The 17,625-nt window shown below is 36.2% G+C and overlaps 1 protein-coding gene across 1 annotated transcript in view; it reads right to left on the bottom strand.

The window, feature by feature from the left end:
- svilb (supervillin b) overlaps positions 1 to 10,019 on the bottom strand; it is a 79,784-nt gene extending 69,765 nt beyond the window's left edge. The window contains exon 1 of the mRNA XM_065276806.1: positions 9,564 to 10,019. The gene's annotated coding sequence lies outside the window, so the exon portion shown is untranslated. The remainder of the gene's footprint in view (positions 1 to 9,563) is intronic.
- Between the last annotated feature and the right edge of the window lie 7,606 nt (positions 10,020 to 17,625).

The following is a 17,625-nucleotide window of genomic DNA, read 5'->3' as shown; positions in this document are numbered from 1 at the left end:
ATAACAATAGTTTTCTCCTATATACAACTAACAGTTCCATTTCCATTAAAGATTTGCAAAAACTTTAGAGCTGTTTTCTAAACTTTTTCTTTAAAAAAATAGGCATGCAACAAAAACTGATTTTTTTTTGTCTCGCAAAGAGTAATTCCAAAAAGCATGGCAACAGGTGTATTTGACTTCATATAGTACTGCGCAGAACAACATTTGGATGACATCAAAATACAACAAGAGTGACTCAAAGAATAGACAGCAGTCGACTCCCGAATCACTCTTGCATTATATTGATGTCATGCACTTAACGGATCTTGTGACACCACCATATGAAGTCAAACACACCTCTTTTTTTCACTAGGAACACAGTGGCCCCCAACTGAAAATTTTAGGGGCGCAACCAGGAAATTTAGGGGCACACACCGTAAATCAACATGCTAACCAAATATTCACATTTCTACTAATTTCCACTGTATTACTAATAAATACTTTAATGATAGATGCAGAAAGTACAATGTGCTGTTTCAAATTCAGTGACACATTTTATCTCTTTCCCCGCCATTGACGAGATATCTCGTCAATTAAGAGAAAACGCTTCCCCGCCAATGACGAGATTTTCCGTCTTTCCGCAATACCGTTATTATCCACCAGGTGGCGCCCTTCCGCAACTTTTTAAAACCGGAAGTATTGCCCTATGGCAAGCTGCTGCATGTCCGTGTCTGTTTTAAAGATCGCTCTGAATGGGATCTCTATGAAAAGTCCATCACAAATATGGAATTATTTTTGCTTTTTGCTCAAAATATGGTGTTTTTGCAAAAACCTACCCATATTCAAAAGCTGATTGCAAAAGAACAACTAAAGGTAGGATGAAACAGTTTTTTTTGTTTGAAAGCAGAGGGTCTGTTCTTTCATTTGGTATATTGTATGTTTATTTATTTAAAGAAGAACATTTTCTGGAAGGCATTAAACTTTGGTGAAAATCATGAAAAACGCTGGCGCTGGCTGGCAACTTTTTTTAAAAACGCTGGCGGTGAAAGAGTTAATGTGCACTTTTGGGAAAAAAAGGTCAAATTTACTGGTTGCACATGTGCGACTGGATGTAAAATTCAGTGGCACACTCTCAAATTTTAGGGGCAAAATGCCACCATTTGGGGGCAGTCTGGAGCCCTGTGTCTTGACCTCAAACATATCATGCCATATTTAAAGAATGATTATGGGACTTTTACACATGTCAGGTTTCCATTGGGAACATTTTAGTTAGCTCTTTTAATTAGCGCCATCTAAATGGTAATGAAAACACAGCTAGTAGCACTCTTCAATGGCAAATCTGGAGACTTTAAAACCAATTAATCTAACTTCACCTGTGCCTGACTACATCTCTGATTCATACATAGACAGCAGAGAGAAGTCATCTCATACACAAAGAACAACTGCTAAACCTCAAAGGACAAAGATTGACTGCTATATGTGCTGCAAACAATACTAGTCAAAGCACAAGATGTATGGATGATTTATATCAAGATTCTTTAAAAGCAGGATCAAATAGTGACACAAATAATGCACAATCAAAAAATACCAGACCTACAGACAAAAGACAACTAAAACAAAATCTATTCACCAGATTGTTTCTATGACTTTCACTGGATTTTTCAGCAGCATCATGTTAGCGCTAATCTGCATCATGCTAATACACATCTTATGAAAAGGTTGATGTACATATTTGCTTAATAGCACTTTTAATACAACATTCCAATTATAATCCCCCAGACAATTGTACAGTTAGTATCAGTAATGTCTTGTTTAATAGCATAGTAAATATTTGATTACAAAGTTATATACAATTTCACAGTTTGTATCACTAATGCCAAGTTCACACCACAGGATTTCAAGCCCCGATTTGCAAGTTGATGAGAAATGTATGCTATCTGGACATAACTTATTGTATATGTGTGTATCTTATGCTTAGAATTAGTTAAGGAGACTGTATGAATCTTTGGTCCATAACTTCCTATTCTAAAAGTTTCATCAATTGTGCATAATGACAGCAACTGCATAGCGCCACATTTTTTGTCTGAACTTTTAACTGTATATGCTCCAAGACGCAATCTTCGATCCTCTGTCTCTGGCTTTTTAATGGTTCCTTCAACGCGCTTACGTTCTATGGGTGACCGGGCATTTTCTTTGTTTGCTCCCAGGCTCTGGAATACTCTTCCCATTGAGATTCTAAGTACTTTTAAATCCTCACTTAAAACTTATTTTTTTAGGTTAGCTTATAAGTGATTTTATTCCCTTTGTACTGTATGCATTTTCTTCTATATGTTCTTAAATTTGATGTATGTGTATTTTATAATGTATTTTTATGATTCTGTAAAGTGCTTTGAGATGCAACTTTAAAGGCGCTATATAAAATAAAGTTTATAATTATTATTATTATTATTATTATTATTAATTATTATAATAGAGTTAAGTCTATTTAGTATTTTTCAGTAATGAAGTTATTTTTTGGAAAAAAATGAATAATTGCATTGCAGGCTGATTAAGGGTGTGCCCTAAATTTTATATAATAAAATTTTATATTTGTATATAATATAATATAATATAATATAATTTTTTTGGGAAGGGCACTTCAAATTTGGTCACCCTGGGGCACTTCACTGTGTTTATCCGGGCCTGGAGCAAGTCATGTAGTCTAAATAACACAGCGATTGGCCGACTTTCATTCAGTCATTTTTCAAATGTATTTTTTTATGTAATGTTGGACGTAAAGATAGGCGTGTCCGTTTCTCATCGTGCATTGCAAACAATGATAAACGTTGCCTCATCAGAGCGCAAGCATGTTTCGTCAAAGCCCGGGTCACACCAGACTAAAGGTACAGAATATTTTCTTTCCGCATCCGCTTTGCTCGCACACATGTCTGCACAATTCACATGAGACAACAGAGCTCACATCTGAAGCACGCATAGGAGCACCGCCACCGGCAGTCAACACATGCGTGATTACTGAACTAAGTTTTCTTTCTTGTTTAAAAACATAAACAACTAGATGTTTGTCAGTATATTGAAACTGCTTTCTTAATGTGCGTTCACACCAGACCCAGTAGAGGCGGCAAAAACATGCTGTTCACGCCTAGTTGGACGCTTGAACATTTTAAGTTTTCTCGCTTCATTCGTGCGTGAAATTCTAGTCATCCCAGACATCCCGCGCCGCAGGATGCCTATTCGTGTCTTTGCATTAACTTAACTTGTAAATCACTTGTGCTTGCCGCCTCTTCTGCGTCTGGTGTGAACACACAGTTAAAGCTGTAGGTCTGCACAGCAAATCGCATGCGATATCATGCGCATCTCGTCAATAATGCCGGTTCCTTGATTAGTAGTAAATCACCATTACCTGCTTTCAGATGGAGCAGCATTTACTACATAGAGCCGTAGTTCACTGACATGCTGGGCCATTTGGATAAATATAGCAGGCAATACATCTGCAATAATTAATGCGAAATTGCCCCAATTGTCAGTGAACTACAGCTCTGTGTAGTACATTTTGGTTACGTCATGCAGTCGTCACGTCACGTAAACTCAACCCCAGGGGTGTTTGGGAAAGTCCATGTATTGGCGAATAAAGTTTCTATAACGTCAGACGTCGAGGCAGATTGCCGTGCCAGTGCCACATCATCGCCATAGAAACGAAAAAAGCAGAACGCTAGAGGACGCACAAATTGGATATGAACAGTTGTGATACACAATATGGACAGTGAGTCTGTCAAATCGGATATGGACTGACAGTGTGAACAAGGTAATATATAGTGGTGCACCGATAAATGCCGTTATACACTAATAATACGTGGCCGATAACTATTCTTAAATGCACAGCCGATATTATTCACAGCTCTTTCATGTACTACGGCTTTTGATCAGTAAGTGCTTATCGATCTGAAATCATTGTTAGTTTGACTCGTTTATAACATGCTTCGATAAAGCGACACTCGTCAAACATAATCATTATACATTCTTTATTATCATGAAAATGATTGAAAAAGTTTGAAGAACATCAATATAAATATATCCTTAAGACATTTCCTGGAGCTGCGTGTGTATAGTTACACGTCTGCAGATCATATTGAGTTTCTGCACGAGAGCGCCCTCTGGCTTTTGGATGTAGCAGCATTTCACCATAATTCATTGAGAAGCATAGCAAGCATCATTGGCCGATATATCGGTGCACCCCTAGTAATATAAAATGCATTTAAATAGTAAATATGTTTACTTACAGGCTCAAAGTATGAAAATGCTTGAAAATGTATAGCTTTAAAAAAAATGTATAGCCTGCCAAAATGCACACATCGAAAAATAAATTTGAATATTGAAATTCACAAAGACATGCATAAATTCATGAATTGACATTTAACAATAAACATGAAGAATAGCCTGATTATTTCCTGAAGACATTTGTTCAGTAGCCATTTTTAGACTTTGAATAAAGGAAGAGATTATTTATGGTAGTTGTGTCAACTGTATATCTGCCTGTTTATTTTGACAGAGAGAGCAGGTGTAGCGAACAGCTGCAATATCAGACCCCCTCTCCCACTAACACACAATACAAAAGAGGTTATGCACAATGACTCCTCCTCAAATTAGCCTCCAGCCTTATATACAGTAAACCCGGTGACTGTGTAGATCAACACACATGTACTTTTTAAACCCATGTACTGTTAGGTTTCATCTAAACTACCACAACCTGAAACGCACTTTAGGGTCAAAATTGAAATTTAACAGTTTCCCTGTTAGCAAATCGTCCCGGGACGGACTTGAGGGGTTATCCTTAGGACGTGGTACGGTTTCAGGCCTGAGGTCATGGGGTTCTAGTCAGTCTCATATTAAAGAGCAATGTCTGCTAGACTAATCTTCATCCTTCAGGGACTGTGGCATGTAATATGAAATCACATATCAGAATCCAATGGATGTACTTAAGTCCACACTGTCAAAGATAATGGATGTAAAAAGGTCCTAATATCTTTGAGGAACTAATATGCACTCTATGGTACCAGTACCTTTGAGATATTAATATAAGCTTTTTAGGGGCAAATATGTACTTTTGTAAGGGTACCGCTCCAGTGACGTCTAGAGACCATTTTCGTGATGGTGCAAAAGACTAAGTGCAAACAGAAATGTGTGCGGTACTCTTTCCAAAAGTACCTTTGTTTTTGAAGAGTGCATATTAATGTATTATGCTGGAACCAAATGTAAACACATTTGAATCTAAATGGTACATATTAGGGTTTTTTTTAAGTGTACTGTCCCAGTGACAGCATTGTTTGTGTAGTTCAGCTGGTAAAGAATGGCGCTAGAATTACCAAGGTCATAGGTTCAATGAACTGATCCAAGGTATATAGCATGAATTCCATAAAAGTCACTTTGGCAAACACAATAATCAGAAATAAATGTCTGATATTAGAGAACATGTTGACGTTGTCATATCTATATGCCATACAACTATTGTTTTGCCCATAGTACTAATCAGTATGAAAAAAAACACGGTTAGTACTACAAAAACATGGTTAGTTTTCGTAAGGGCTGTTCAACCGTATTAGCAGATGATTCTCCTGATGTGGTCGATGCTTCTCCAGACACATCGTGAGGGTCTGCCATGCCGGTAAAATCTGGCACGAGTATCAGACTGACTCCGGTTACAACTCCACTGTTAAGAGCTGATGAGATCAGACGTCTTGAAGGCACAGTGTGTCCTAACCTTCATATATCAACACAACAACATGGCAGAGATCTCAATGTATCATCATGACGCGTATCAAGTAAAAGGTCCATCTGACCTTACAACCTTTTGATTCACATGCAAACAACATTCGTTCAGTGGAAACCAATTTAATATTTCGCAAATTTGGGTGGCTGCCATGATGCTTGGGTGGTAGACAAGGGTGATGCAATTTGGTTGCTATGTTGTGGAGAGGTTTCCAGAAAGTTTGAGTGGTTTCTTACTGGTCAGGGTTCATCACAAAACGCAATGTTCTTGACCTTACCTTGGATTTTTGCTTTAAAATAAAACGTTTTGCTTTTATCAATTTTATCAATTTATTAATATATTTGGGAGCGTTTACTTATGTGCAAATGATTGTTGCGGAGCAACACGTTTTAATTTCTTTATGAAACGTGGAATAATTTGCGAGAAGTGTGCGAAAACCACAGCGCCGCGGGTAGGACAACTTGGAGGTATCGCACATCGGACATGCACATTATTTAACGTGAACAAGTCAGATAGAGTCTACTTTCAGATGCAAAATATGCATTAGCAACCTGTAAACCGTTAACGATTTTGAACAAATAAGATGTCATTTAAAGGTGCAATTTGTAAGATATTTGCAGTAAAATCTCCAAAAACCACTAGGCCAGTGTTATATATTTTGTCCAGCTGATTACTATCAATATCTGTAATGTTTTCAACTACTTGTAAATCATGAGAAAATTTCCATTCAAAACATTGACACGGGGCAGTGCAGTCTCCTGTCAATGACGTTAATATCCATGTGACCCTTTGTCACCGCCTTTACTGACGTAAACCACATGACAACAGTGGTCGAGCTCGAAAAAATAAAATGGCGGCCAAGGAAGCAGCTGGAGCACAAATTTAGTGGAAATAAACGTATATTTTCACTTTTTAAGCATTTTAATTGCATTTCTAGCGAGAAATTAGTATTGTAGTTTTCAAATATGTGATTAGTTATCACAAAGGCGCTCTCTGTTTATATTTCAAACAGGCTGCCTTTGAAGTGCGTCGGAAAGCCATTCTCTGAGCGGCCTTCAGGCCTCCGAGGCCGAAGTCATTTCCTCAAGAGGCAGCGAGGCAACAAGTCCTCACTGCCTTGAGTTTTCGGACGCAGCGAGCCAGTGTTGTGGACAAATGCGGAACTATGCGATAGCGCCTGTCGGGCTACGCGCTTGCTTATGGACTTATGGATATCTCTGTACCGTCTGCCGCTGGTTGTGTCAGCTCCTGTAAGCGTACGGGCCAACCAAACGGCCCAAGAAGAGTTTGAAACAAAACGAGGGAGGATCAATTTGTTGTTGCATTATCTGGATGGAGAGAGCTTTACGACAACATTTAACTAGACCGAGATTCTGATCCTGCTTGTGTTTTACGCGATGGGTGAGTTGTTTTGATTCGTAACCCTTCAAAAAACATATGCTATTATATTGATCACAACATTAGTGTGTAGATTGTAATCAGCGCGTCTTCCCGCGGACGGTATGCACATCAAAAGGTATTGTACAGCAATATAAATAGTCATTTTAAGACACTTCACAATAAGATTTTTACTGTCAATACATTATGTCAAAAATCATTGTAGATTGTAAGTTGAAAACTTAATTCTGTGCTGTGTTTACCATCGAATTTGGACTAATACTGTAATATCAATATGACTAACAATTTCGTTTTGAACATCACATATAAACTTACATAATGAAATAAACGATGTCATCAAACGCAACATTTATAAGACTTGATTACCTTACGTGATTTCTTGTTCGCGTCTGATTGATGGCCATCAGTGGTTGAGTTAAAGACTACAAATCCCATAATTCCATGCTGCTTCAGAGCGTCAGTAAACAACATCATTGTTATTGTTTGATCTGGCGCCATCTAGCGGCGAAAATAATACAAACTGCATCTTTAATGTTAAACTATGTGAGTGGCGTGGCAGAGATTTGAGCCATCCAGAGTAACAGTGGACAGTCGCCATCAGGCGCTGCTGTTGTGTCAACATTCATAGAAAATAATGTGTTTGATTTAGATAAGTGTGATCCCTTTAAGTTTCATGTTGTTTTTAGCATCTGAGGATACAAATACATGAAGTTCATATTTAGAGCTGCTGTCAGAGTTTGTGCGAATTTTATCAAGTGCGTTTACATGCATAACAATTATGGGGTCATGTAAACGCGTAAAAAGCTCATAAATGATATTAGCAAAAAACGATCGCCACAGGTCGTTTTTTGCTCATTACCCCAAATTTGCGTTGCATGTTAACACCTTAACTGGCTTTTTACAAAGTTTTGTTGATGTGCGCATGGGTTCATGTGTGAAAGATAAACATTGCATGCAGAAGCGGAAATAAAAGCATAAAAGTCTCAAGCAGTTAGCCGCAAAACTGTGAAAATTTAAGCTTATGTTACATTTATAGTTTCAGCAGACATGAAAAGAGATACAAGAATATAGCTTATGACAGATTTTAATCAGCGTTTTGAATGACTATGTACTATAGGTGGTGACGTCAATGCCTGCGAAAAACCTGACAAATCTCCAAATCCAATGTAAATGCAGTTTTCTGCATAGCCGGTTTATTGGTTTGCATGTAAACGCATAAAAAGGTCTTTTTTTTAAATGATCTGCTTATTCTGTGCATATAAATGTTACATTTAGAAATGCGATCGTCAAATACACACTGAAAACCCATCAAAATAAACGTCCATTGAAAATGATGAAGTTGACTATAATATATTACTATTTTATAGGAAAATCTACTTTTAGAATAATAAAAATAGTGATTTTTAATTATTTTTATTTCTCAAGTAATATAATCACACATCAAAAATTTGTAGTGTCATTTTTATTTTTTATTTTTTAAGTTTAGTTATACAGTAAAAATAAAAATGCAATGTTTTGATGAAAATTTATTTTGTTTTTATCTGAATATTTTTAAGAAAGATAAAGTATTACATTTTATGAATTCAGTTTAATAAACATGCTGTTTGATAAGTAAAATGTAATTAACCTTTAAAGAAAATACCTATCTAATACATATCCATAACATTAAAACACAAAAGGATTTGTGAAAATAACATTTTTTAAATAACATTAAAAGGGCCCCATGAATCTACATGTTTTAAGCATAAGAGCTTGTTTAAAAATGGGCCAAGCACAAGTCAAGTGTGTGGCAAATCATTTAAGATCAAGTTTGAATGTTTTAATCTTCAGGATGATGAACTTGTGACTGAGAAAATGAACAAGATGCATGACGAGTTATGTGCCAAGGCTAGTGATTTAAGCAAACACTTTAACTTCAAAGTACAAGTAAAATGCTGCATTCAATTATTTTGTGTTCCCTGGAATCAAACCCATGACCTTTGCGTTGCTAAGTGAGCTATGTGAACACACAAAAATGCTGCCTGCTACTTCTTTATACACAAAGAAGCTTTACATTTACCAAAGATAATATAATCTTGAATTCTTTAGTATCTATCCAATATGGTTACTTTGTAACTCATTAGACAGCATTTATGCATCAAAATACCAAATACCACACAAATTACAAGTTGTTCCTCTGAAAAAAGCAAACACACTTCCATCATCAGCAGAACGTACCTGTGATAAGTTGTAAGACACAGATGGTATGACAATAAACACTGACACACACACTAGACTCAAAGCTGTTCATTGTCCAGCATGGAGCGAATAAGTCACGGGGAGATTACACTATCATGAGGTTTAAATCCGGCTTAGCCTGAAAGCTTACAACTGCAGAGGTAAAGGTATACAGTCAAACTGAAAAGATCATATTGGTACTTACCGTTTGTCCCCGAAAGGTTTAGATCTGGTTACTCAGCAGGACTTAACTTTGAAAAAGTTTCTAATAAATTATTTTCTGTAAGCAAGTGCGAGTCAGTCTGTAAACGATGGGCACTGAAGGGACGGCTGCCATCCATCATACTCCACCCTAATGATGAAGGGATGCTGATCCATATGAATGGACCATGAGTAACCGTGTCGATGATCGACAGGAAAATGCAGGAAAAAGAGAAAAATCTCTGTTTGGAAGAATAGGGAAAAAAGCAAAAGAAAACTAAGATACAGCAACCAAATAAAGAAAACAGCACGGATAAAAAAAGGAACATTCCAAGGTTGTCCTATTCCAAAAATATTCCAAGGAATTCCGTAGTTTCTGCAGAGAGTTTCTGTCAGTCAGTGAAAATTCACAGGCGGGAATCTTTTTAACTTCCTGTTAAGCCAACATCTCCAGTGTGACGGATCAGTCGCACATGATCTCCAAGACACACACACGCGCACAGATGTAACCTTAACCAACAGACTCCATGTATGGCCCGAGAAACGAGTCGTGCTAAGGGGGAATTTGCCATAAATAGCCTGAGAGAGAAAGAGGGGTGGGGAGAGGGGAGTAATGAGACCCAGGGATTGAATCAGCTGTTAGATGAAGAGTGTCTGTTATGCACACAAACACACAGCACCTCAATAAATGCACATAGCAAAGCCTGCGAAAGTGTTGTCTGTCTAATCAAACTTATAAGATGTGTTATTATTGACTATAGATGTCTATATCCTTCTTTTGGACTTTAAGACGTTGAATGCCAAGCAACATCCAAAGCAGATCTGACTGCAGGTGGACAAATATCCCCACGGGGTGATCTGAACCTTAAATGTGTCTCTGGGGTACTGTGACCAGCACACGATCACGCTGCTGCAGTGTCATTTTCATAAACACTCATCCAAATGTCTACACTAGAAAACACTTTAATGCAATGTTGCTCTGGAAAGCCTAACATGGGAAAACAATGCTACATGCATATAATGAAATACAACAAATTCTGCATAGTTCAAATAGCAAAGCAAGTAAACAGACTTCTCTACTAAAAACAATACCATTAGGATATATCAGCTGTTTATCGTTTAAACCATAACAAAATACTTCATGTAGTGAGGTTTGGGTCAAATTCCTGTAGGATTTAAAGGCGTTTCATCAGTTCCCATCCACCAGATAAAATCCCACCAACAGAACCCAACAGATTACCAATAGAGACCATCATTGTACTTTCATTTAAAAACAAAAAAATCCCTAATTACAATCACTAAATCCATTAAAGATACCGTAGAATGTAAAACTGTATTTATCAAGGAACAGATGAACAATAAGAGTTGTGTATGTAGTAATGACATATCGTGAACCTCAAATACAATTTTTTCCTTGTGCATGCAAAAGACGGCTGGAAAACAGGACAAGCTCAACAAAACACCAACTGTGACGTTACGGTTACGCCCGAACTTTAAATTAAATATTAAATTAAGTACAACTAGAAATGCATAATGATTAATCACGATTTATCTATAGCAGAATAAAAGTTTTTGTTTGCATCATATATGTGTGTAAACTGTGTATAAAAATTATGTATGAATAAATATTTATAAATTATACAAAAATATACCAATGTATGTGCCCAAGTAAACATTTCTTAAATATATACATGCATGTGTGTGAATTTATCTATGCAAAGTTATTATACACAGTTCACACACATATTTGATGTAAACAAAAACTTTTATTCTGCTATAGATTAATCGCAATAAATCGTTATGCATCCCTAAATACAACGCTAAAAACAAAGTTGCGACTGCTAGGTTAGCGCTATATGCTAATGCTGTGTGCTAGGGTTTAGGCTAAAGTTCTACTTTTGATGTTACAGTTACGTTTTGCAGGTCCATACTTAATAGTGATGGTGCCTTTCGAAGCACACTTCATGAGGCTTCGAAACTTTTACGAATCTTTTGTTTCGAATCATTGGTTCGGAGCGTGTTTCAAACTGGCCAAGTCACGTGATTTTAGCAAACGGGGCTTCATTACGTCATACCCGTTTTGAAACTTTCGAAAATCCGATGGTTCACCACTAGGGGGAGTTGATCACATGACCAGTGTCTAACATGGTTAGGTGAACTCGGGTCATTTTTATTATGCAAGCTCATAAAACATGCATCCTTCTGAATAATAACACTGCCATGTTGTCTACTTTATGTTTATAGACAGATTTAATGACAAAAATGTACAGAATTAAAAGGGTAGTTAGTTTTAATGATCTGTTTGCCCTAAATAAAAGTAAAAACACATAATACACTTTTAATTATGTCTTAATTAAGTTAAATAATTTTTGTAAACATATATTTTAATAAAATTATTGCTTTTATTTTGTAAAAAAAAGTGTAAAATGTTTAGACGGATCTGCTTTTACACTATTTCGAGTTTCGACCAGCAGGTGTCGCTAGCGTGTGGTGTTTCGAACGCTTCGAGAAACTGAATCAATTTTCGAAGCAATTGGTTCAATTTATTCAAGCTTCGAAAAGCTTTGTTTCTCCCATCCCTACTGAAAAAAAACACAAACTTACCACTCAGAAATGTCCATTAACAATCTCCAAACACTTGATTATTCCTCAAATTCTGTATCTTTGTCTGATACAGACTCAAACATAAGATCTATTTACACACACAGAGAGCTACTGAACTGCTCTGAGAAACAGCCAATCAGTGCAAAGCTCAACATTATTATTCATGACCAGGGCTCAACATAAAGGACTGCCCGGTGGCCCGGGGCAAGCATGAGAAACATTCGGGCCAGTAAAAAGTATTGTCACTTGCGTGATCGGGCCAGTGCTTCACCCTCAGTCACTAAAATATATTTTCATCAATGTATATTATTTAACATCCTGGAAGCAGACATTTACTTGGGTAAAACACGACAAAAGAAACAATGCAATATTTTGCACAATTTTTCCTGTCAGTTTACAGGTAAAGCAGAAAAATTGGGAGCCTTTTTTCATTGAAACATGTCTGTTGTATATGTATTCAATTATATTTGACTTTTGAATTATTATTTTTAAATGATATAAAACATCTACTACTCCTAATAAAAACGACACCTGGGCTTGTTTGATAGCACTATAAATATTACAGCCTGATCGCTTTTTTTGCAGGTTATACTGCTAATATAATTGTATTTGTAATAATACACTCTTATTTTTCCATACTTGCCCATATTACGCTTTACAATGTAGAATTGTGAAAAGAGCCCTAGAAATTAATCTGAATTGAATATGTGTGTGGGGTAACAGCAGGATGAAAGGAGGCCAAAATCATTTATGATGGTGCAGGTCCCAAACAAAAACAGGGTGGACATTTAAATAACACAGAGCCATCTACTGGACAAATCCTACCATGACATCAAGAAGTAAACACCACAATAAAACAGTGCTAATGAAATAAGACAGGTGGGAGAAACATCAAGAGAAATATTATAGAGGTGGTGGGTACAACAAGTTACTATCCCAAACACCCTAGTAACCACTACACAACAACATGATGGCAAACTGATGGACACAACTGCTCCCCCAAAACCACTGAACAAAACCACATTGGCCCTAGCTGCTGCTTCTACCATAAGGTGTTTTAAAACTGTAATGCTTTAAAATCAGACTGCACCAGCCAGTACCATGAGATCCCAAGTTACGAATCATGAAGTGATGCATGTTATCCAACCAGTAAAGCCTGGAATCAGTCACAGGGTCATGGTGTTAGTCTTCAAGCACACACAAGCAGCATAACACCACACAGACCAAAGCTGATTACTGCCCTATATAGTAATGTTCAATGTATTTGTATAACACTCTTGACATAACACAACTTATTTATTCAATAAGCCATACTAGAGAATGAAAACATATGCACACAATACACATCAGTACTGTATAAAAAGCTATATGGCTGGTTTGTAATGCCTTTATATACAGCAGCAAAGGCATTTACATGCAGAACTAAGGACTGCTTTGTTTAAATTAAGCTGCAGTACTTCAACGCCATTCATTTAAGTCTAAATCCTTAAGTATCTCTAGCATGAAAATAGAGATTAACATGCTATGGTACAAATAGCTTTTGTTTAAATGGGCTGTACATCATGTGCATTAAAACTCTAATACAGTGGTTCACAAACTTTTTCGACTTGTGCCTCCCACAAAAAAAACCCAATTATGACATAAAACATTGTAAAACATACATTTTAGTTAAACAAAACTTATTAATTATACAATGTAGCACTGTTGGTTATATTTTTTCTGAGGTTTAATTACACAGAATTTATAATAAATTAATAAATTTTATGAAATGTGACTCTTTGGGTCCTTGCAAATGGTCAAATGAGAAATGCAAATTAGCTATGGCCAGGAGGATGTAACAAGCTCGCTGATTGGCTCTGATTGTACGTCATGCGCAGATTTATAGATCTCAGATGAGGACCCAAAGAGTCACGGAAAAGCTAAATAGAGAGGCTAAAACGAAAAGCAAATCCAATAGCGAAAAGAATAAGGAGAACCAACGGGGAAATGAAAACAGAAAAGTCAAACGGAAATGCCCTTTTAAATGCCTAATTTAAACCTGTATTTGTAATTCAATTTATAAATCCAGTTATTTATTTCTCTTTTTAAATCGCTTTTTGAAATACAATTTGAAATTCCATTATTTAATTAAGAATTTATAAATGCAATTTAAAATGATGAACTTATTGAGTATTTTATGTTGTTTTTATAAATTGTTATATTAATTTGAATTATTTATTAATGGATTAATATTTCATTTCTATGTTATTTTTATAATCTCATTTTTTATTGCCTAATAAAATGTTACATAATGATTTTTTTTGTAACTTTGTCTATTTATTTATAGATTAATTAATGAATTTTTAAACAAATCTATTAATTGCTATTTTTATTGTCCAGGTAGTTATTAAAAATTGAAGTTCTTTATTACATTTTGCATGACTCTTGTGGTCCTCCATACAAAAGTGGCACAATCTCGGTGTCTCCCAGTTGAGAAGTTCCACTGCTCTAATATATTCATTAACTTAAATAAAAACACAAAACTATGATAATCTTGGAGTATAACAACTTCAACAAAACTGTCTACCTAACTTACATAACACAAGGTAAAAACATAATATCCCAAATCTACGACATTGAAAAGACAATAACCCAACTTTCACGTAACACAACGCAGAATGTGAAATATTAAATAAATAAATAACAAAATTACTTTTAAATAAGTGTGCAAGGACGTCAACACCAATCAAATGCAGAAATAAGTGTAATGTATTTCTGTTATAATTGTACATATCTGAATATAATTGAAACGTTGTTCATATGCGCCGTGTCAGGTGTAAAGTGACGACGCAAAATCGATACACGTGCGACTTCTTACCTTTACACGCGCCTCTTGACTTTATTGAAATCTGCGTACTCTGTTTGAAACTTTTTCTCTTGTGTTTTGTCGTTTAATTGATGGTATTACAGGCATTGATTTCACTCATGTTGTATCAACCGACCGAGCAGTTTGTCGGGCTTTCCGCGGAATAATACCATACACGATATACAAATAGATATTTCCGGTTATGACGGCCAATGATTGAACAGCATCATTAACACAACAGTCAGTGTTCACCACAGGAGCTCTGTCTTCATTATGGGTTGAATCGTAAAGCTGCAATTCGTAAGTAGTTTTAAAAATCCTACTTATATAATACACATTCAGACATATGATGTGGATTTTCATAAATGTCAGAGTGGGGCAAATTGTCACGTGTTTAAATGTTTTACGGTTCATTAGTTAGCCTACGTCATTAGTCAAAACAATGTTTTAATATTTGGTTATATTTTTGCCTTTAATTGATTGTTTTGTGTTTTTTAATAGTTTTGCAGAGATTGTTGACAATAGTAAATTGTATGTGGTACATTCAAATATATTTTTTAAACATTAATAAACACAATTTCAGCACTAACACATAAACAAACGGCTTTCGTGGAGCAAACCTAACTTCTGGTAAACTTCCACAAAGAATCAATAACAACAAAGTCCTTTTAGAGTAGTTTATAATAAGCAAAATAAACAACAAGTAGATTACCTAGTTCAAATTAGCTAAAGCGTATTAACCCTTGTGAAAATTAACCATGGTTTTACTACAGTAAAAAACATGATTACTGTAGTAAAACAATGGTAACCACAAATTAACCATGTTTTTTTTTTAAAACATAGTTAAACCATGGTTAAAAAAACATGGTTACTACACTTTTACCACAATAAAGCCATGGTTAATTTTTGTAAGGGAAAAACAACATGGAGATAATGATACTGTGTAAAATTTATGTATTCAATCTTAAAGGAATATTCCATTTTCTTAAAAGAAAAATCCAGATAATTTACTCACCACCATGTCATCCAAAATGTTGATGTCTTTCTTTGTTAAGTCGAGAAGAAATAATGTTTTTTGAGGAAAACATTGCAGGATTTTTCTCATTTTAATGGACTTTAATAGAGCCCAACATTTAATACTCAACACATAACAGTTTTTTTCAACGGAGTTTCAAAAGACTATAAACGATCCCAAACGAGGCATAAGGGTCTTATCTAGCAAAACGACTGTCATTTTTGACAATAAAAATAACACTTTTAAACGACAACTTCTCGTCATGTAGATCCGGTCGTGATGCGCCAGCTGACCCCACGCAATACGCCATGACGTCAAGAGGTCACAGAGGACGAACGCGAAACTCCGCCCCAGTGTTTACAAGCATCTTGAAAGAGGACCGTTCCTACGTTGTTGTATGTCAACTGATACTAATTAATGTCTTTGTGTTAGTTTATTGTTTAAAATGGTCCGCAAATGTGCGTTTTATATATGTAACACGTGACCTCCCTACGTCACTACGCATTTACGTTAGGTCGCGCTGGACCGGACCTACACGAAAAGTTGTGGTTTAAAAGTACATATTTTTTATTTTTCTTGTCAAAGATGACAATCGTTTTGCTAGATAAGACCCTTATGCCTCGTTTGGGATCGTTTAGAGTCCTTTGAAACTCCGTTGAAAAAAACTGTTAAGTGTTGAGTTAAGTATTAAATGTTGGGCTCTATTTAAGTCCATTAAAATGAGAAAAATCCTGCAATGTTTTCCTCAAAAAACATTATTTCTTCTGGACTGAACAAAGAAAGACATCAACATTTTGGATGACATGGTGGTGAGTAAATTATCTGGATTTTTCTTTTAAGAAAAGGGAATATTCCTTTAACTACAGATTGGCTGCCAAACCTCTCTTCACATAGCGATGATCCATGATCGCCGTCTCCCTCGTCTTTAGGAAACCAAAACATTTGTTATTTTCTACCGAGGTATTTGTTCAGTTTAGCAACTAGTCCATTAAACAAACAGTGACCAGAAGTTAATGCTGCGTTCCTGGCAGGTTTTTGAGCCCGTGAATCACGACTTCAAAACCACGACTTACGACTTTGAACTGGGAGTATGCGTTCCAGGCAGCCTGTAACCCGTGTTTTTACAACCTTCTACCAGTGAAAGTGCACTGGAATGGCAGTCAAACCCGTGACTTCCCACCCGTGAACTAGATCGATGTACTCCCAGTTCAGAGTAGTGAGTCGTGGTTTTGAAGTCGTGATTTGTGGGTTACGGGTTGCCTGGAAAGCAGCATTAAGATACGCCCAGACCGCGACAACAAGTGTGCGTCTGATGAAAGCGGCTATATTAAAATGATTGCCAACACACAGTTTCCAATGTGACCATTTATCATATGTAGACCTGGTTTCACAGACAGGGCTTACAATAGGTTAAGCCAGGAGTAAGCCTTAGTTCAGTTCAAGATGAAAAACATAACAGGGTGCATTTTGAGACAAAACAATGGCACTAGGGTTGTAACGGTATGACATTTTCACGGTATGATAATCGTCTCAGAAACTATCACGGTGTTCGTAGTTTCACGGTATATGTTAGAAAATTATTATTAGTATTATAACCATCAG

Source organism: Paramisgurnus dabryanus, chromosome 6, assembly GCF_030506205.2.
Source record: "Paramisgurnus dabryanus chromosome 6, PD_genome_1.1, whole genome shotgun sequence".
Taxonomy (NCBI): Eukaryota; Metazoa; Chordata; class Actinopteri; order Cypriniformes; family Cobitidae; genus Paramisgurnus; species Paramisgurnus dabryanus.
Note: the sequence above shows the minus strand (reverse complement) of the source record. Positions and strands in the feature narration are given on the sequence as shown.